Source organism: Lepeophtheirus salmonis, chromosome 11 (assembly GCF_016086655.4).
Source record: "Lepeophtheirus salmonis chromosome 11, UVic_Lsal_1.4, whole genome shotgun sequence".
Taxonomy (NCBI): domain Eukaryota; kingdom Metazoa; phylum Arthropoda; class Copepoda; order Siphonostomatoida; family Caligidae; genus Lepeophtheirus; species Lepeophtheirus salmonis.
The window spans coordinates 3,224,441-3,246,682 of NC_052141.2; the positions used below are offsets into that span (position 1 = coordinate 3,224,441).

Sequence of the window (22,242 nt, forward strand, 5' to 3'; positions counted from 1 at the left end):
GAAAAAATGATTTTTATTTTATATATATTTAAATATAACATATTGTGTACAAGTTGCTAGTTGCAACTTGTATGAGCACATTGTACAAGTTGATATTTCTTCCGTCTAAAAATAATTTATTTAAATACAAAATTGGGCATACAAATTACCACCTATTAATTCATTTTGATCAATAAAAATCATTATGATTATTATGTATTTGTGAGTAATATAAAGATAATAATTTGACTATATAATCAGAGCAGTGTTTATCCTAATTTAGGACGAAAGATTGCAGTCTCATCTAGTTCCGTCATGTTCTCCTCTAGTTTGGTCCTGCATATAAGTCCTAAACCCATAAATTTATGTTCTTGTTGACGTCACTTAACTTTATTTCTTCTTGTTTTTATCAGTTCTAGTACTGCCAGTCCGCAAGACCGATAGAGCGGTTCCTAAGACTAGACTGGACCGAATAAATAGGGACTGTGGCGGGCAATACTTATATTTTAGTAATTTTTATTGAAATATATTCAAAAATGACACCACTAATAATTCGATCATCCATGTTAAAATATAAAATTATTGCATGACCCTCATCACTTAAATCACTGCAAATTCTTCATTTAAAAATATCCATCTCATTTTTCTGTTGCAACTTGCACAAGCTACACATTGGGGCCCAATATAGGTCTTGTAAATTAAATAAATGTACTCAACTATAGTTAAAACTCTGATCTAACATATTTTATCGCAAAAAAATTGAAAATAAACCTTATAATGGACTCAAATATGTATGTTTAAATGAAGTTAAAAAGTAAACTGGGATTTTCTTCTTAGCTTGATTTTTCTTTCAAGATTCATTTGATGTTGACGGATCACAAATGCAAACATTTTTGAGTGTTTAATATCCTGGTCTTATATATACGTTTAATTTTTTTGTAGCTTATCTCTCAATGGGAAAATTATCAAATAAAAAAGCATCTGACGTAGTCGGTTCTTAGTTTTGCTTCGGTATTTAAAAAAAAAAAGGTATGCATACGAATACATATGTGCGATTTTTTTTTTTGCACTAATGACCATAGTAGAACATGGAAATAATTGTTATTGCAAAACCCTGATCTTTGCGTATTTGTGTTTTTATTTTTATTCTTTACCTCGCACATAAAAAGAGGAGGATCCAGTAAATTAGATAGACCATAAATTACTTTCTACCAGTTGGTATAGCTAGTCTTTTAACCCCCATAAGGTACAAATTGACCATTGCCATGTTCAGGGAATGAAGAATACATTCCTTTTGTTGAGAAGGGATTATCTATTCACTCGGCTTGTCAGACGATTCCCTTATTGATATACCTACTGCTTGCAGTCGTTGTTTAACAACGAACTTTGAGTATTTACATTGTTATGTCTTATATTCGATTGCCGACCATAAAGATCTATACATTGGCTTTTAAATATTTTTTATAAGTTTTGAATGAGTGGAGATTTCCCCCCTTTAATGTTTCAAGCAATGTGGTAATGAACTATCTAGCTTCATAGCTAATGCCTTCATATAGTGCGCTTGCAACAACGAAAGCAGTGATTGTATAATAAAAAATCATGTAAAACTTGAAATGTTAACATCGACTAAGTTGTTGACAAGGCTTATAAAGGGTCCCCTTAATTTAAAACCCCCTTTTCCTCGATATTATGACACATGGTATGTCAAATTGCAATTAAACAAATTAGAATATTCGGATGTTTATCGTATGAAATGTTAGTAAAGAATTTACCCTGGTTGCTGTGGTAGGATGCAAGGGCTAGTTCTCTTACGTTATTAGGGACGAATCATTGAATACAAAGTGATAAATCGAGAATATTTCTCCCCTGTCAGGTCCAGAAATAAACTAGTCTAGGACATATTTGGGAAGAAATGAATTTAGCAGACACATCATTAAATATGTTGTAAGGAATTATTGTTCATACAGAGTAGGAACAAAATAACAGAAGAGACAAAGACCATTCGCATCTCCCTCTGGACCGCCTACAAAATCAATAAGTCCATGACAGCCTTATACACCCTAGAAGAACCGAAACTTCTGCAGCAACGATATAACTACCTTCTACCCTCCCTCCATGTGGCCCTCCTCCAACCTTGTCCTAAACAGTTTAGGGTGTCTTGGAAAAGAATATCCATCAAACTTATCATTCAAATTTGGATTTAGTTCGACCTGGTGTCATGACAGCGTGTGGACAGTGTCTTCATCGTCAAGAGCTGTTAATCTGATCACCGGCGTGAAAAGTTTGTTATTTCTTGTGAAGGAGAGAATATGGAATAAATGAAAATGGTTCAATATAGGAGGGTACTTAATGTAGATAAGTAAAGGAGTGATAAATTCTTAGATGGATCAGAACCATCTATAGATGGAGCAGATCATTAAATGAATTGCTATGTATATATTATAATTCCTGGTAATTTCCCCACTTATTATTCGAGAGGGTAATTTTCCAGTGGCCTTTCGTTATTAAGTTAATAAAATTTAATTATTTATTCTTCTGAAAAATTGCGTCTTGCCTAAAAAAATTCATTTTATTCTCAATTTGTCGTTCAATTTGTATTAAAAAAAGTTGAAATCTAAAAATATTCAAAAAAAGTATCGGTCAAATTTGGCATTAATATAAAAGGCACAAACTTTGTGCAAAATTTGTCGTAACTGCCTACAACACCGATAAGTTTCTTACAGGCCCTAATTCAAGAAGAACCAAAACTTCTACAGCAACAGTGTGGCCGAGTTCGGGACACGTTCATGTAGCCCTCTTCAATTCTAAACCCTCAACTTGTTGGTTTGACGTGTCTTGGAGAAGAATGTCTGTTCCACCTCTTATCCAAATTTAAATTCGTTCCGATTGCCATCCTAACAGCGTGGTACACCATAGACAAGGCCTTTATCATCAATCTGTTGACCGGCGTGTTGAGGCTGTTATTGCTTGTCAAGCAATAACATATTGAATTAAAAGTAAAGTTAAATATAGTGTTGAATCATTTGACGAATTGGTTTTGTGTTATCTATTCTTGATTCCATAAAAATCACGTTTTTCTTAATTTGATCTTGATACTGCATGTTTTGGGTCCTCACTATGAAGATAATAGACAACGTTGTTTTTAATTAGCTCTTTCAAAAGTTGTACGACATCAACTGATTACATAATATATATTTAATAATGAATATACTCGTACAAAACAGCCTCTTATCATTCAACCAACGAAGCATAGATCAAATCACAATAAATATTTTGAAATGCTTTGACATCTCTCTAAGTATGACAACACCTTATTATTTCGACACATTATTTATGTATTATAATTGGTGCAAAGTGGCATGACTCGTTCACAGGTAAAAGGAAACGTTGAGAAAAAGTTTTTTTTTAATTAAGTATCTGTGTATTTACCTATAAGAACAACAATTCCTTTTGTTAATTATGTTATTTTTTTTTTTTTGCTCAGATATTTTATATGTATCTTAATAATGTAACAAAAACTTAATTTGTTTATAAATATGTAAATTTATATGTACATATTTAGGGCTTCGTTAAAAATAGATAAATATTTATTACATATGAGGGGAGTCAACATAAAAGCAATCGTGAACAAAAGGAAATAAAAAGAGAAAATCCGAAATTTTTTTTCTGAGTATACAAGCCAATATTTCATAGACATATCTCAGTCAGTTATATGCTTATTATTCAAATTAATGGAAGGAGAATTGATGCCCCATAATTTAAACTATAGTTTAGAACCTTTATTTCATTTAAAAGACTTATATTGACGCCGATAGCGTTCTTCAAGTAGAACTCATCAATATTTTCTTGTGTCAATCCATTTAAGTTACTTTAAAAGTGTGATTTGTGGTACATCGAAATAATTTATTAATATTAATTTTCAATAATTTCCCATAGAGTAAAAAAACAATCTTGAACAACGATCCAGAAAAAATAAAATCCCAATGTTATTTCTGACTACATATAACCATAAATCCAATATTTCATTTACATATTTGAGTCAATTATAGGCTTATTATTTAAATGTGATGGATTACTTAAGATACATAAGAATTTTGGCTATAGTTTAAAACCTTTATTAGGTTTAAAATATTTATATTAGTCACAATATAGCCACATTCAAATAAAATATCTCCATTTAGCAATCTTTAATTGCGACAATCAATTTTTGCGTATTTATGTCCAATTAGTGACACATCAAAACGACTAATAAAAAAATTAGTAGATAGGAATGAACGTTCATTCATCATAGAATACAAATCAAAGATAAAAACAATTTGAGCACAATCTAGAAAAAAGAAAACCCCAATATTTTTGTTAACTTAATATATACATACAGTCCAATATTTCCTAGACACATTTGAGTGAATTTTAGGTTTATTTTTCAAAAGATTTGTATGCTTTAAGGAACCCAATAGCTTTATCTAACCTATAGAACCTTTATTTGATTTAAAAAATTTATATTTCTCATTCTTTTGTTGCAATGATCAATGTTGGGTACTTTCTATGCAAATTGCAGTACACCCAAAGAGTTAATATAAATAGCTTGCTGATAAGAATGGATAGTTATACGTCATAGAATACAAATATAGTATAATGAAAGTCAGATATTAGCTATAATTTAAGGCCTGAGCTAAATTTAAAACACTTATATTCGCCCCTATATGGCCGCTATCAACCATAAAATCAATCAATTGCTAATTTTTTTATTCTGAGGATCAATTTTAACTACTTTAAGAGCAATTTGCAGAGCACCAAAAGGGTTAATATGAATAATTTGTTGATAGAGACGGATGATAATTTGTCATTGAATACAACCAAGCATAAAAACAATCTCAAACATAAATCAAACAAATCCCAATTTATTTTTTTACTTTATATACATACATCATAATATTTCATGTACATATTTAAGTCAATGATTGGCTTATTATTCAAATTACTGGGATGAGTTCAGATACATAATAATTTTAGCTTAAGTTTAGAACTTTTATTTACTTACGAAACCGATATTGGCCCTAATATAGCCCATTTTAAATAGAATATGTCAATTTATAATTCTTTTAATGTGACAATCGATTTTTGGTACTTTATGTGCAGTTTGCGAACCACCCGAAAGGTTTATAAGAATAATTTGTTGATAGAAATTGAAGATCATTTGTGGATGAATACAAATGTAATTTCTAATCAATTTGATAAATATATTTCCAGCTTGCTTTTGTGTTGACAGGCTACATGTATCTTCATAATATAATTTTAAAATTGCCTACAGTTATGAACCTATTTAGGACGTCATTAAAAATATATATTTATTTATATGTAGTAGTATTTTCTTTGTACCTCGAGAAAATAGACAAATATGGGCGTGGGGCTTTTGTATACATAGATTGTCATTTTTAATTGACTTATTTTCTCTTTAAATCTCGTTATTTACTTATAAAGTACTGATGGTGGTAGACACAAATATGTATTGTATAATTATACATACAGACGGAAGCACTTTTGTCAATTGCTTTTGTGTTGACGGGTCACATATATAGACGGAAACACAAATTAAAAATCCCCCACATGTTGTGGTCATAGAACAAGTGTCATATTATAATATTGACAATTAAAGTTTTCAATATCCTTATACTGGGCTGTTGAGCCCTTCTTCAACCTGCAGAATGATTGCATAATGACATTTGGGGATGTAGACAGGACCACCTAAATGTTTTCACCACCAATCACACTGCTTCCTTCTGAACAGGCGTCCGCAGGATTATAAATATAAATATTACTTTTTTTTTTTTTTGGGGGGCTTTGTTTTAGGAATTTTTTTGAAAACTGAAATCAAAAGCCCAAAGTTGTTTACAAAAAAAATTCAAAAGCCCACAGTGTTTCACAAAAAAAGTCTAAAGTTTTGGAAAAAAATTCAGTGTTAAATTTTGGCGGGAAAAAATTAAGAAATTTAAATTTAATGGATTTTTTTTTTTAAAAAATTTCAAAACCCACAGCCGTTGAAAAAAAAAAAAATTGAAAATTATATATAAATTTTTTTCATTAAAAAATTCAAATATTAAATTTTCTTGTGAAAAGCAAAAAATCCTTAATGGGGGGAGGTACATCTTACCCCCTTTGGACGTCTCTGATCTGTGATTATGTTAGGCCTGGTTACATCAAACAAGAAGGCCATGAATCCCGTGTAGTTCCCTTTAGAACACAGACTGAAGGCTGATGAGCACATCAAAATTATGGACACCAAAATTTTCTCATGGATCTAACCATCCTTGGCAATTCTCCCAGGGTGTTCCAAAAAGATGGAACAGCTGCCCACGCTCTTAAGAACATCATAGAGTGACTCCAAAACAACATGCACTTCCGGTCAAAGGACTTCTGGCCACCACAGAGCTCAGACCTCAACCCTCCTAGACTATTCCATCTAGGCGCACGCGTAGTCCAAGTAATACAGGAGGCACCACAAGAGCTACTGCATCAATGTCAATCATGCCTGAGCTTCCATGAGCCTGGGTACATCCAGAGGGTTTGGAGTAGCTTCCGCCACTGCTTGGAGCTTACAATCAATTCTGAGGGTGGATATATTGACTAAAACATGTTCTTTGGGTTTCAATTAATAGTTAATAAACTTGTTTCCTAATTCACCCAAGATCCTGCCATGGGTTAAAATGGGTAAATAATAACGGTGAGCCCGGTACAATATATATTATTATATGGGATATTGGTGATGAAAGTTTTCAACATCCTTTTATGTGTTGAAGCAGTATAAAAAATCTTAAAAATACTTTTTGTCAGAACTTATTTAATAAAATTACTTTTTTCACAAGAAACTACTCTTTAAATTATATTAGTGATATTTTTCGATTAGTTAATTAGTAATTCTGCAATTAAGGAATATATTTGGACACTAATAATGAATTATTGAGTAATTTTCCTTTGGTCACTCTTGAAGAAGTTTGGATAGAAAGAAAAAAGAAAAATCATATTTTTTACTATCCCACCATAACAACAGAACGCTCCTTTGACTTAATCAATAACTCATTAATCATATGAAAAATAAGGCATTACTTATTTCAAAATAAATGAAGAAACAACCATTTTATTAGAACAATAATAACTAGTGATGAGTCACGAGCAAAACTCGTAAATTGGTACACGAGTTTTATGAAGTAACAAAAAAAGACATCAAAAACTCGGTTCGTGGATCTAACTCGTAAATCGTCAAAAATTATGTTTCTCACTTTTTTTTTTTTTTTTTTTTTGAGACTATTAAATCCTCAAACGTATTTTTTTATTTCGATTCAAAAAGTTTCCCCTCCACAGGAGAGAGAAAGCTCCTTCATCCAAGCAGGTTAAAAATGTAAATCTTATTATTAGCAATTAGAGAAGGGAAAAATTATTTTTAACCCATAAATGTTTTTTGTTGCGCATATGCAACACACAAAAAAACTGCCTGAATTATAATATTTAACTAAAGTGTGTCAAGTTACAACCTTTTTATTTTATCTGAAACAGCTTTGCTGATAATTCTGAGTAGATATTGGTATAATTTTGTATTAGAAAACAACTCTTGTTTTATCTTATTATATTGATTCTATGAAATACTTTTAACCTGATAATTTAATTTTTTACTGCAAAAAAAAAAAAGTATTAAAGGCCTAAATGACAAAACCTTCAATAACCCTCCCATAAAATATGACTTGTTGACTGACGAATTTTCGAGCCTAACAAAAGTATTAGATAGTATCAGAAGCGTTCGCAAAGGGTAGGCCGGAGGGGCTATATTTCCCCTAAACCAGTTCATTTTTGCTTTCATCTTCCCAAAATTATCAGTTAGGCAAAAATTGTATCCATAAGAGTCATTAGTATTCAAAAGAGTAATGAGTATTACAGCAAGTACCGAGTGTACCAGGGAATAACGAACTTTGGTCGTAATTACTCAAAGCTCAAAAATACTCACACAAAATTTGCCTCGCGGCACATCACTAATAATAACATTGGGAATAAAAAAGATCCACTGTATATTTACTTGGATTAAGCTTGAGTGACTGAACTCAAGCTTAATATGATGATGACTCAATCCTATATGGATCATGGACGTTTCAGAAGTACGCCAACAAAATCGTTTATATAAATCATATTTAGAGCCTAATTTTTATTTATCCTTCCAAACTTGCCCAAAATATACTATACCACGTTTAAGAATATAATTTGGTATTTTAGTATAGCTTTACCTACAACTCTGAACAAAATTTAAATACTTTTTACATTTCTAAATTCAACTCCAGCGAAAAATAAAAAAAAAGAACCACTGGTTCATATGGAGTTAAACATCAAATGCGCTTTATGTATAGTAATCAAATTCAAACAAAAAATAAGTTATCAAAAAGTTTACACTTATTACAATATCAATATTTTAACGGAATAAAAATGAATTTTGAGCTTAGGCGTAATCTTTGTCCATCAAAATCATCATGGTAACTTTTTATGAAGTTTTCTCGTTTTTCTCTTTAAAATTCCAGGATCTTTTTATGCTGCCATCTGATTTAGAAAGGATGGACAATGGACTCAGTGTATAAAGAAATAAATACATTGAGGCGACAAAATGTGGGAATGGTTGAGCCATGGAACTGTATACTATGGTTGATCAAATGAATCGGATGGCAAACGGGGTAAAAAATGACATTTTATTTATTTGTTTTTCTTACATTAATAATTGATAGTGTTGGATCGACCTAAATTACTAAAAAGACTTCAGTCTGGTCCTGATTAATTTTGTCAGTCCTATGAGAGGTTCTTAGAATATTTTTTTGGTAGCTACAACAGCTTAAATGACATAGTTACTAACTAAGTTATTTAAACTGTTTAACATAGCCTTTTTCAAAAAAGTTAAATACCTTAATTATAAAGTATGTTGTGTTGGGCTTCAACGTATATTCAAGACTCAAAAATTATACGTTTCAATTTTAGCGAGTTGTATAAGAAACAGAGAATATATAAAGCAACGTCCCACTATCAATCATATCGGCCGTGTGGCCTAATGGATAAGGCATCAGACTTCGAATCTGAGGATTGCAGGTTCGAGTCCTGTCACGGTCGTTTTTTTTTTTCACTTTTAGTTATATATTTTTTTTCCATAATAAAGAGCGATTGTCATCACGGCACAATAACCTTACAAACACAAAAATATACATTGTATTTTAGGTCAGCTGTAGATGTGTCTTCATATTTTCTTCTAATCAGTGTTCTGAACGTTGAATGTTTGAATTATTTCCTTTTAAGCTGTACATTGAGTAGCATTACAAAATGTATGAGTATATTTTCTTTATGCGTATTAACGATATCTTTGTATTGTTGATGAATATTCCCCTGTTCAAGTTTCGTTATAGAAGGCTGTCAGTTCAAACATTTTCCACTGTTCTTTCCACAGTTAAAATCAGACGAAACGAGAACTATTTTTGAACGAGTTGAAAACGACTAAACGAGTTATAAACTCTTAACGCTTTAGATAAACAAAGTTTGGAGATATAACTAATATAATCAAGTAATCAACTATTGCTGCATATATAAAATCCCAAGATAGTTTGATACAAACCATCCCAAACATAACGTCATTATCCCAATATCATGGTTCGAACTTGACCCTTAGTATTTACTGTTGTATATCAGCTAAAGGTCAGAAAAAAAGAAAAATAGGGATTAAATAAATAAAAAATGTGATGTTAGTTTATAAAAGAATGTCTGCCCACCTCTCATCCAAATTTGAATTAGCTTTGAGCTCCCATCATGACAAGTTTAGCACCTCATGGATGCAATCTTTTATCGAAAAAATTATGTTCGCCAGTACGTATAGGCTGTTATTGCTTGTGAAGAATGACATATTGGTAATAGGTTACCTTGATTGGTATGTATTGAATATCTAAAATTGCAAAATATGTGAATATGGATGTAAATATTCATAAATTTGCATTTGTGAATATTTCTGGTTCTAAGATAATCCGTGGATGCTAGTACGAATAAACCCATGCTCCTAGCAAGGAGCCTTCATTACTAACCAATGGATCGTAATAAAATCCAATTACAGCTCTTGATTTTTCTTGTATGGGCCAAACGAAATAATATAAAATTGTCGTTTTTTTAACATTAAAAAGTGTTTTAATGACATACCCCCATACTGGCACATTATATCCCATATATAATATTTAAGCTTACACCTAAATAAATGTCCACAGCTCGAGTTTAGATATGATTTTTTTGTAAAAATGAAGTTCTGTTATATTCAAATAATCATTTGCAATTATTTCTAATTATAAAGATTTACTATATCTTCAAAGACGACGATCAAATGGAGGACAAAATAATTCTTTGCTGGAAATGTTCACGCGCCAGAAGACCCCAACCGAGATTGCCAATGATCTTAGGTTCACGAGGATGACCGTGTATGGCATTAAAACCCGATTTTAAAACCACGGAACAGTCCCCAGAAAATACGGAAACGAACAATAAAAACAAAGGCAATGATGATGCATTCAAAAACTGCCTGACTAGAAATCCAGTGAGGACGATTTGCGGTATGGCCAAGATAATGATTGAGAGCGAGGTTACACTCCTTAAGATAATTAAAGATGACTTTGGAGACAAATCATGAGCAAGGAGAAAGAAAATTCTCATTACGACGGCCACAAAGGAGAAGAGGTTGTCTATAGTAAAGCTTCTAATAAATTACGTCCAAGAAAATATGTCCTTCCAGCTCCCTGATCTTAATCCAATAGATTATTCTATTTAGGTAAAGGTCTAGGGAGCTCCCTGTAACAAGCATCATGTATCTATGAGATCTTTGAAGTCTACCACCAAGGCTGCAAGGCAGACTTGTCAGAAGACTACAGCCGTATGGTAGCCTTCAGGAAGAGAATGGAGAACGTAATGGAAGCTTAGGGAGGTCGTATTGAATAAAAAAATGGATTTTATTTCTAATTAACTTGGCATGAACTTCATTTTTTTCTCACTGTCTTCACAAGTAGTTTTTAATAAATTTTGTAAAAAAAAATATGTGTAAACTTAAATATGAGGCATGGGGTTGAAGAAATTAAAGTAATATGTGAAGTAAAAAATTATATAAATGTTGCTTTATTTTGATTAAAAAGTTATTATCCGATTTAAATGTTTCTCAAACAGTTTTTTCGTTCATCTTAAGTTCCTGGACAATAATTGCTCACATGCCGGTACATCTGGACAACTTCCATTATTTTATTGACATTTTCGACGTCTATATTACCAGAACGGAATCTTTGGAAGCAACAACTTTCTGTTTCATTCCATACAGTATTGGATCAATTAACGGCACAATTTTTTTTTTGCCCACCTTGCCTTTTCACCTAGGTTGAAGTGATACTAAAAAATGCATGAAATGTTCTCTTTTTTTACTTCCATTTTGGAACACTTAAGTACGCTTAATCTTTATGCAAAGTTTAAGCTATTTTTTAATGCAATTCAATGGTAAGATATAGCTTACTAACATCTAGCGAAAAATGCTCAGAACTTTTTATTTAAGTGAATATCTTCTAGTGTTTAATGCATGAATATACCTAACATTGATACAAGTTCTTTACAAAATCCATTAAATTGAGGTCAATTTTTGTCATGAGAATTTTAAACACCTCTTAAATTAGGATCGTAAAGTCACCTTTTTTCTCCAGGGAGTTAATGAAATTGTGTATAGTAGCGAATAGTACACATTTACACAGGAGTAAAATGAGTTATTTAAAGCGGATTTGCAACAGAAAGACAAAAAAATAAAATAAGAGATAAAATATAAATTAAAAACCGCAAAACACGTCTGGGGAAGAGGGGGGAAATACTTTTAAAATGTATTTAAAAAAAAGTATGAAAATGTTATCTATATACGTAATATGTACCTACAAATAATGATAAAAATGTTGCAAGGGGGAAAGATAGTGTAACATTACTAATTAATGACCAACTTAATGACCCTAAAAATTCCTAGGAAGAAAAAAAGATAATTTTGACACTTGACACGCAAGGCAAGTAAGTCCCTGTTTAACAGCAACAATACTATAGTCATATTATAATAATAAATATTCACTTCCAAGTTTTTGTCATTTGGCCAAGAATTATATATATAAACAGGGTGGGGATTTTAAAGGAAGTTTAGACTTAATATACTATCAACCTAAAGATGTACACGTATGAAATGGTGCTCATCAGATTACAATGGTAAAACTGTGTAATAAAAAATACCAACCATATAGACGCCCAAAGAGATTATTGATAGGAAGTTCCGACTCCAGGCCTCTGCCATATTACGGGCAAAGGTTTCAAAGGAGTCTAATGAGTGTAGAAGACCAGCAAGGAAGGCTCATGATCGTTTATAAAGTAAAAAACTCAATTGACTTCCTGAAGGCCCTGTATGTCTCCTCTTACCGCACTGAAACACTTTGAACTACTACGAGTCTTAAAGAAAGTCCTATAAAATTGTAGCTATCTCTGTTAACACCTTACGGGCTTCCATTTTCGAGGCATAGACCAATATGAAAAAAGAGTTCCGCATAAAGGCCTGTGCCAGATTAAGGGCCGGATAGAAGGGGCTGTGGTTAGCTGAAAGTGGTTGGTTTATGTGATTGACTTCACTATGGGCATTACTAAATATATTAGTAAAAAATTTGTAAATTGTTTAAATTATTTTGGGAAAATAATTGTCATATACATTATCCTTATTTTATTGAAATTTAACAAACTCACCCCCCCCCCCTGTATTAAGTAGATCACGGAATATTTAACGTTATTGCCAAAGGAAATTTGCCATCTGAGCCCCCCTAGGACTCTTATATATAGGCCGTCTTGGAGAGAAAGAGAGTTTTATAAACGTACTCATAACACTGTTGACTTCGTGCAGGCTTCTATTTTAAGGACAGAGGCCAACATAGACAAATAGTTCCTCATCAAGGCTTCTGCCGGGTTAAGAGTCATATTGAACACTCTACTTGGTCTGAGTGATACACTTCCCAATGGATCCCTAAATATAAGAGCAAAAGATTTCAGTCTTGCTCAATCAATTTAGGAAATAGATTGTAGTTTATAATGTCCTTAGATTTTGTTGGATTTAAAATAAGGCACTTTAGCCCAATATTTCAAAGACATGTTGAGTCCATTATAGGCCTATTATTCAAAATACTTGGATGAGTCAAGATATCCAAGATATCAAGCTATAATTAAAACTTTGTATTTGATTTAAGTGACTGTTATTGGCCGAATAAGCCCCCTTGCAAATATAATCTATTTTTCATTTTTTTATTGTAACGATCAGCTTCAGCTATTTTAAGAGTGCAATTTGCAACGCACCTAAAAATTTAATAAGAATTATTTGTTGATGAAAATGGAGGAGTATTCACCAAAAAAAAAAACAAATACAAATGTTATCCATGCTCAATTTTGAGAACAATCATTCCAGCTTGATTTTGCGTTGATATATAATATGTATACAAAAACTCGATGTCCTAGGTCATATGGATTAATTATTGTAGTACTTAAATATAAACTCAATTTGGCCAATAGGAAAAAAAAAATTAATAAAAAAAAGGGAGAAGAATTGGATAAAATGAAAAATTTGCTTTTTTTTTCTAAATAAATATTTGAAATTTAGAAAATAAACTCCTGGAAAAAATATGCAGTTATTTTATAAATAAATAAATATTTATAAATATAATATACAATTCCTCATTTGTCATTGCAAATAACGCAAAAAAAAAAAGAAATATTATTCTTGCAACATAGCCCATATCAATGATTGAGCAAAATTATCTGCATTCATATATTTATGTATTTTAATGATAAATATTTGAAATCACGTAAGAAAACAATTTATATTTACAGGGTGTACAAGGAATTAGATTTAAAAAAATAAAACCGGATTTAAAAAAAATAGATTCTGAAGCTTGATGGATTTTAATCCATCATTTTATTCAATAAAATCACCTCCAGCCTCGATTACAGTCGCTCTACGAGGCTGAAAGCGCAAACAGGACTTCACCATTTGATCCCTTGGCAAATCCTTTAATTATTTCTTGATCCGGGTAGTAAATTCGTCTTGGGTCATGCAGAGGGTTCGTTAGGTTTATCATTTGATTGACACTACAAACAAAAAAAAAATCATTATATTAATATCCAGGAAGCTTGGAGGCCAAAAGTCCAGCGGGATAAAGTCGTCATAATTATCTTAGTGCCATTTGAGACTATTTTTCGAGGTATGCCAGAGAGCCGAGTCCTGCCTCCCATTGACGACCATGTCAATCCAGGGCTTCATTTTGGTCTCTAGCACGTCCAAGGAGGCATCAATGTTGACCCTGAGGCCATTGGAGAACACATGAGGAGGCATGAGGTGGCCTTCATAAATTATCCCTCCAAACTAAACGTGGGATGTTTCAGTTAATTCAACATCACCTTCAGATGCCTCAAATTCCCTCCAAACCTTGCCAAAAAACGTCTCCCTGAGTCACAGAGTTCGAGAAATTGTTATGTTGTCTATCCCGGGACAGATTAAAAGGAGGGATCCATCCGTTTTCCAAATATTTGGAGCAACAAATTCCTCAAGTGATTCCAAATTTTTCCAACAGGTACATGCTTCAACAAGCAATCTAATAGACAAAAATTAGCTCTTTAAGTGGTGACATAAATAGATTGTACACCCTGTAGAGCCAAAGAAATTCATTTATATTTTCAAATACATTCTTTCTTTCTTTAGTAGAAAAATATATAACATATTTATAATTAATACTCGTTAATAATCGAATCAGGCAGATTGGAATGCAATTCTTTTATTCGATAGAAATATTAACAAATTTCTATTTTATTTATAGTTTTTTTTTTTTTTTTTTTGAAGGTGTGGAGTATCCTTCTCTCGATTAAATACTTGCTTGCCCTTGAGGAAGGTCAAATCTATCGCAAGGAAAGATATTTTGTTTATCTATTTATTAGTAAGTTTTTGAGAGTTTTTCCTATTTGTTAGCACATAATAATATGAGAAATTAAGACAAAAACAATATTAAACAAACAAAAAAAAAAAAGTAACTGAGAAATATGACTCGTCTACACATAAGCAAGATTAGTGTGCAAAATTTACATTAGTATTCTTAGACCAGGGATGTCCAACCTTCTAATAAATTGGGCTGCCTTGCCACTTAAAATATTTTAACGGGCCGCAAAACTGATTAAATAATAGGTCGATTTTTGGTAAAGCAAGGAGGAACTATTTCCCGATGGACCCTTACGTGACGTTTTTTATGGATTTTGTCTAGTATGATCTCATAATTGTCCATTGCCTCCTTGCCCGATACTTCACCAAAAAATTGACCCTAAAGACTCAACGAAGCAATTAGGACGGGTCAATAGGGAATTGAGGGATAGTTCTACATTGCCGGTTCCTCTACCAAACATCGACGTTATTTTTCCTGCAAAATGGATACATAAAACAAAACAGTTAAATATAAATTTATTTCAACTTTAGGCCAGATCAAATTTTTAAAGACCCATCTGTCAACCCTATTAGAGTTTTAGAAAATATGACATGACATCCAATATTTTTCCATGTTTGTACATGCCGTTCGACGCGTTTTGATGGTATTGGGACAATTTTGCTAGAAAGTACTACTTGAACTGAGAATGAATAGTAGGCCGTACCTAATCATACGGGGGGGGGTCTTAAACCAATTATAATTAATTCATATTTATATATTATTCTTTTTGACCCTTTTGGGAGCGTTGCAAATATCACTTACAGGTGCCAAAATTGATGGTATGGACAACACGTTTGGGAGAAATTATTTTTTTGAAATCCATTTGCGTAGTTTTCGCGCCCCAGTCGTTCCTAGAGAAGAAAATATATTTTATGTATATGTACTTCAAAGAAGATTCCCAGGTCAGATATACTTAAAGGTCTATACTTAAACTTAATCAGTGCAACTCCATCGAACCAACTAAAGGAACATTAGAAACCGTGATTGGCACTCTTAAGGGAATAAAAAAGTCATATTGGGGCTATTATAAGTGTCTCAAATCTTAAAAAGGTATAAAAACTATAGCCTGTCTTCTATTTTATCTTAACTCATCTTAGAAATTTGAATATTAAGCCTAATTTTGTGACCCTCATAAGAAACAATGCCGAGCATCATTACTGAGGGCGGATGTTTGGTGGTGTACACTTCACTGAGGTTGCAGTTGACTTCTACAGAATATACGAGCCTATCATTTTGCCTATTGTACACCTGATCCACTGTAAATGTCTTCTCGTCTGAGAAGAACAAAATTCGGTTTCTTTGATACCTCAGGTCATTGTAAAGCTTTTTGCACCAATCAAATCGTACTTGTTGTTGTTGTTGAATGAGAAAGGCTCGAACAATATGTCGAAGAGAGTTACCATTAAATTTTTGTACGCCATTGCATACCGTGGATTGGCTCACGACTCTTTTTCTTCGCCAAGTCCGACATCATCATCTTCAGATTTTTCAAAAAAGCTTTTTTTGCCATTTTGGGATTCAATTTCATTGGCCTTCTCTTTATATGACGATCACTGATGTCTTCACCACTTTTGACCTTAACCCTGATCCCCCAGACGATGGTTCTGCAGACATTAAGAGTCTTTACAATATAAGAAATGCTAAATCCGGTGTGGACTAAACAAACTAATTCTGTCTTTTTTTGCTCCATTTTCGTTAGTGTGTATCCTCAAGACTTTGTAAATAAAGCGTTGGAAAGGTAAATAATGAGCTGTTTTTTTTTATAACTGCAACTTTTGCATAAAGTTAACCAAAATCTCTCAAAACGCAATTAAAGTCATGTTCCTAAACTTTTTAATGGCCCAGTATCAAGTAAAAAACAAATTACAAAGGATTTTCTTTTTTTTTTTTAAATTTTTGTTCAAGATTGTTTTTATGTTAATGAACCACTTTTTAAGATTTTGAAGAATTTATTTGATGATTTGGCGAAATCATAATAATATTTTACTTGTTCTGAGTCTGCAATATGTGGGACTATGTAATTTATTTTTCCATCTATATATATATAAAGTATATACAACCTATATATGTGGTCTGTCAACCCAAAAGATATTTATAATGAGATTCTTTATAATTGAGTAGGGATTATCTTTGTATTCTTTGACGAATTGTTGTCAATTTTTATCAACAACTTGGTTTTGTTAGCCTTTTGGGCGTGGCGCAAATTGTACTCTTTTTTTTGTTGTTGTTTAAGGACATCATGAAATTATATTTCTTTTGAGAAAATAATAGTTACTAAAACATTATCTTTAATTTAATTTCAAACGATTTTAAGCCTTGATAATCAATTCCTTAGAAAGAAAAAAGAGTGAATAACGAATCCCGAATACATATCACATTGTGAGCTCCATGCTTAGTGTTCAAGAAACACTAGTTTGGAACATGACAAGTTCAATGCCAATCTCAGATTCTTGTAATCACACCATTGCCTCGTTCAACATGGATCGCAATATGTACACTCTACTTTTTTTCACGATTCTAGAATAAATACTTTGTTTCCTAGCCGCCAAAACAACAACAACGTCCTGGGTGCACATACACAGCTGTTAAATGTTCTCAAAGTTCGTTTCTAAACAACGCTGTACAATTCATACACTTATTTTTCCCAATTTTAGACTTATTATTCAAATTTTTGTAATGAATTAAAGTAGCCAAGAAATTAGATACTAATTAAATACTTTTATGAGATTTAAGAGACCTTTAAAGACTCCTCCGATATGGTCCCTTTAAAATCAAATCCCTCAACTTATAAGGATGTTATTGTGACGATCAATTGTGACTTTTTTATATTGTGCAATTATCAAAATAATTTATATTTAAAAATTGGTAAAAATTAGTCGACAAAGACAAATATAATCCACGCTTAATTTTGAGTTATATCATTCTAGTTTGCTTTTGTGTTGATGGGCACATATGTGATATTTACAAAAATAAAAATATAACAAAAACAAAACGTCAGTTCAGTTACAATCTGCTCCAAAAGATATTATCCTTAGGCCCCTATCAAATGTCTCTCCCCCCCTCTTTTATCCTCATTTCATGTACTACACATATTTAATTTATATAATATTTTAAAGAGATTATTTACTGACATTTTAATTTGACAAGTTTATTTTAACATTATATGTATATATTTATATATTCTCTTCATCGTGTTCATTTATTTAATAATATCAAAGACACTTCTTTCAAGACAGCTGTTTCGACACTACACAATTATTATTAAACATCCTGTGATGTTGATGAGGAGGATGTTGAAAAAATCAACCTTTTCTCTATAAAGGCCATTGTTTTTTCAAGTACAAACAAACAAGCGACTTACTTTGCATTTGAATAATGAAAGAATATTTAAGTGTTAAGTTTTATTTGACGTCTCTTTGTTCATTTTCCCTCTCTTTTTAGTTCTTATTTTGTTTTGTTGTTGTTTTGCTTGTTTTGTTGTTATATGTGAGTCGTTTATGACAAATTTCAATTATTATTATTATTTATTTATAAATATTATTTAATAATAACGGTTAAAAGCTTTCTCCCACTTTCTCCTAAGGGTTTTTTGAAGTGACCAGGCCTTTAGTTTGTACACCTCAATTAAGAGGTGTACAAAATGTAGAAGGAATTAATCAGTAGTTATATCAGGGGCATCTACAGGATTATATTTTAGGGGGAGTTAGGTTTTGGAATTTTATTTTTGAAAAAATAATTTTAAAAATTAACAGCTGTTTACAAAATACTAAATTTTTTTAGAAAAACAGTTCAGACAGGTACACAAAAAATAATTTTTTAAAAAAATTCAAAATTTCACTAAAGTATACAAAAATTAATTTTTTTCGTAAAAAAATTCTAAAATCTATACCTGTTTACAAAATGTTTAATTTTTTTCAAAAAATTTGAAAATTTAAATTTGTTGAAAAAATTTTCAAAATTTAAATTCTGTTGAAAAATTGGTTGAAAAATTTTCCAAAAATCGTAAATTATTTTTAAAAAAAAATTAAATTTTCTGAAAAAAAATTTAAAATATTAAATTTTAAGAAAACATATGAATTTTTTTTTTTTTTTTTTGGATCCGTTCTACAACCAAAAAATTTATTAGGACCGGACTGAAGGGACTGTAATCTTTTTTGACCGATCCCACACTAAAACTACTAACAATACACCATTACCAGGGGCAGTTTGGGCGCGAGGGGTATGAGCCCCCCTTCCAACAAAGGAATTTTGTGTTATTAGGACAATTCAAGCACGTAGCAAATATTTTAATTGTAAAACTTTATGGAAAAAAATGAACCCACCCCAAATAAAATCATATGTACACCTCTAATTACAATCAAAAAGAGTGTTCCTGATATTTTGGTCAAGTGAATAAAAAAAAATCATATCCAGGAGAATAGATAAAGTTATATTTAATGAAACATATCCATGTATCAAGGTTATATTCCAGCCTCATCAATTATGCACTATTATGAGACGATTAGTCTATGCTTATTATATTTTGGCGTAGGTCTTCACTGAATATTGATCATCCAACTAGTAACAGACATTGTTAATGAGCCTTTATCGTTGTCCCTTTATGGAGACACTAATTGACTAAGAAGGATGAAGAAGAGGGAGAAAAAAAAATACTAAAAGAAAATTGACAATTTCCGTGTCTCTAAAAAGAGGATTGTTGCTCTTGTCTAGTATGAGTGAGAGGGAAGGCATGACTTGATTATTGCATGTTTAATATACATACATACATCCAGTCAAATAATAATCATTTTCAATGTTGAAAATGACTCATCGTTCTTATATGTGTGTTAGATAATCGATAATGTAGAGGTCCACAAATAATTAAAGAGAGGACGGATCCACATTTTCTTCGATCCGAGTCGGTTTGGATCTTTAGACCTAAATATTCATCTAAAATTCGTATACCCAAAGTTTTGGATCCTAAATAAAATGAAATTAGGATTAAGTTTACATTGTTACTAATTACTGATGCTCAAATAAACAATAGCCAAATGTTATTTCTATTAAGAACATAAGTATTAGAAATATTGGACACGTCATTTCCTGTGTCTCGCAACCTCTCCTCCAAAAATAAACAGAAAAGGTTCAAAATTAGTTGAAAACTCGCCAATTCTTCCAACCATGGAATGAATTATTACTTAATAATGGTTGACAATACATTTTTGGGGTATACTGTACAAGTTTGCCCGCACGTCACACTTTCTCTTTCTATCTCGAAATTGGAGACCGCGGCAGAGAATATTTGAATTCAATTATGGCAATCATATAATAATAAGGAAACAACTTCGCTAATGCATGGCGTAGGGACACAAAGTGAAGAATAATTATCCTCTATTGCTGTCTCCATTTTCGAGATAGAAAGATAAAGTATGACGGGCCGGACAACTTAAACAGGATGCCCCATTCTTGTGTTTGTCCATGAGGTAACGGCGCGTAAAATAGCTAGGTAATGTTATTGTCTATGTGAATGTTGATTATATTTTTGTGACTAAATTGCACATTAATTATTTTCCATCAAATATATCCTTTTTATCAGTTAAATAGACTTATTTTTTAATCTTATTATTCATCTTGTGTTATAATAGAGATGTTATGTTTGATATAGAAAATATATTTGTTCATAACTAGGAGTAAGTGTTAAAAAATACAATAAGCTTTTTAGATCCGAAAAAATCTGTGGGATCTTTTTAATGATTTGTAAAAGTTCTGGTACTTGAAGCCAGTCCGATATTGGCCCATTTAAAACAAATTAGTCAATTTATCATTCTTTTATTCTGAAGATTAATTTTGTCTACTTTTTTTTTTTGTCTAATTTCAATGCATGTTTAGTTATGTTTTTTTTTGCTAAAAATTGAAGAACTATTTTGTATGAATTTACTCAACAGTGGGATTGTCTATACTATAGCTCATTACAACTGAACGAATCTTCTTCTATGAGTAGAATAAAATAGATAAATGTGTTGTGTCAACATAACAACAATATTTAACAAATATCAAAAAATTGAGAAAATATAAATTCATTTTTTTACAGTCATAGATGTGTACATATTTTATAGGCATATTTAAGTATATTTTTACTTAAAGGCTTATTAATCAAATTACTGGGATAAGTTAAAATACCAAAGAATGTTATCTATATTTAAAAACTTTATTTGATTTTCCTCGATATTGTTCCATTCAAATAAATATATCCTTTTCTCATATATAGACAATCAATTTGGACTACTTGAAATGCAATTTGAGGCTCACACAAAGGGTTAATAAGAAATATTTGTGAATAGAAATAGATGATATTTCGTCGAAGAATATAAATACACCCCATTTGGGGAAAAATCATTTTAGCTTCCTATTGTGTTAGATATGATGCAGTGCGTCATACAATCGTGTAATTAAAGGGGTTGGTATCAAGCCTATAGGAACCCCAAAAGTGTCAGAAAAATAGTTTAAAATAACTCGAAAGAGTCTTGCAACGGAAGAGATGGGTTTCTTTCATTGCTGATCTCAAAAGTGGCCTTTCCGCCCTACCAAGGCTCTTGCCCCCCACTTTTTTGATAGCTCTCTGGACAGTCTCGTGTAAAACCCCAACATCTCTAGCATGGGACTTGAGGGGATTGCCCTGGACTGTTTTCTTTAGCTCCTCCGGGTCCAATTTGGCCTCATTGATAGAGCCATTCTTCCTCTCCAAAATTTTGAACTTGCTGACGTCGTAGACGGTGGTCCTGGAGGTGCCCAACTTCTTGGAGTGCTCAAATGGAGATTAGTCAATCATGTTCAAGCGTCATTTTCTCAACTTGTACATAAGCAAAAGAACTTGAGTTTTTTTTCTTTTGTAACAAATTCTTTATGTTTTAAAATATAGAATATAAATTAATCAAACTCAACCTTCATTAATTGTTGAAGTAGTAAGTCTTTTGATTTCAATGGACCACACAGTAGCTTTTTTTTTTGTGTGTATGTTAGAAATGTGGTGTTGAGCAGAAACACATTACTCTACAAAAATGAGCGCTATTTGCAACACACCCAAAGGGTAGATCAATGTATTTGGTTGATAGAAATGGACTATAATTTATCCAAAAGATTACAAATGAATCCACATTCAATTTTGAGAAAAAGATTATAGTTTGCTTTTATGTTGATAGCCATATATATACATATAAAC

At 31.6% G+C, this 22,242-nt stretch overlaps 1 non-coding gene across 1 annotated transcript; it reads left to right on the forward strand.

Annotated features, from left to right (window-relative positions):
* The first annotated feature begins 9,041 nt into the window (after positions 1-9,041).
* On the forward strand, positions 9,042-9,114 carry TRNAR-UCG (transfer RNA arginine (anticodon UCG)). Its single transcript has one exon. It is a non-coding gene; the product is annotated as a tRNA-Arg (tRNA).
* Positions 9,115-22,242: the final 13,128 nt, after the last annotated feature.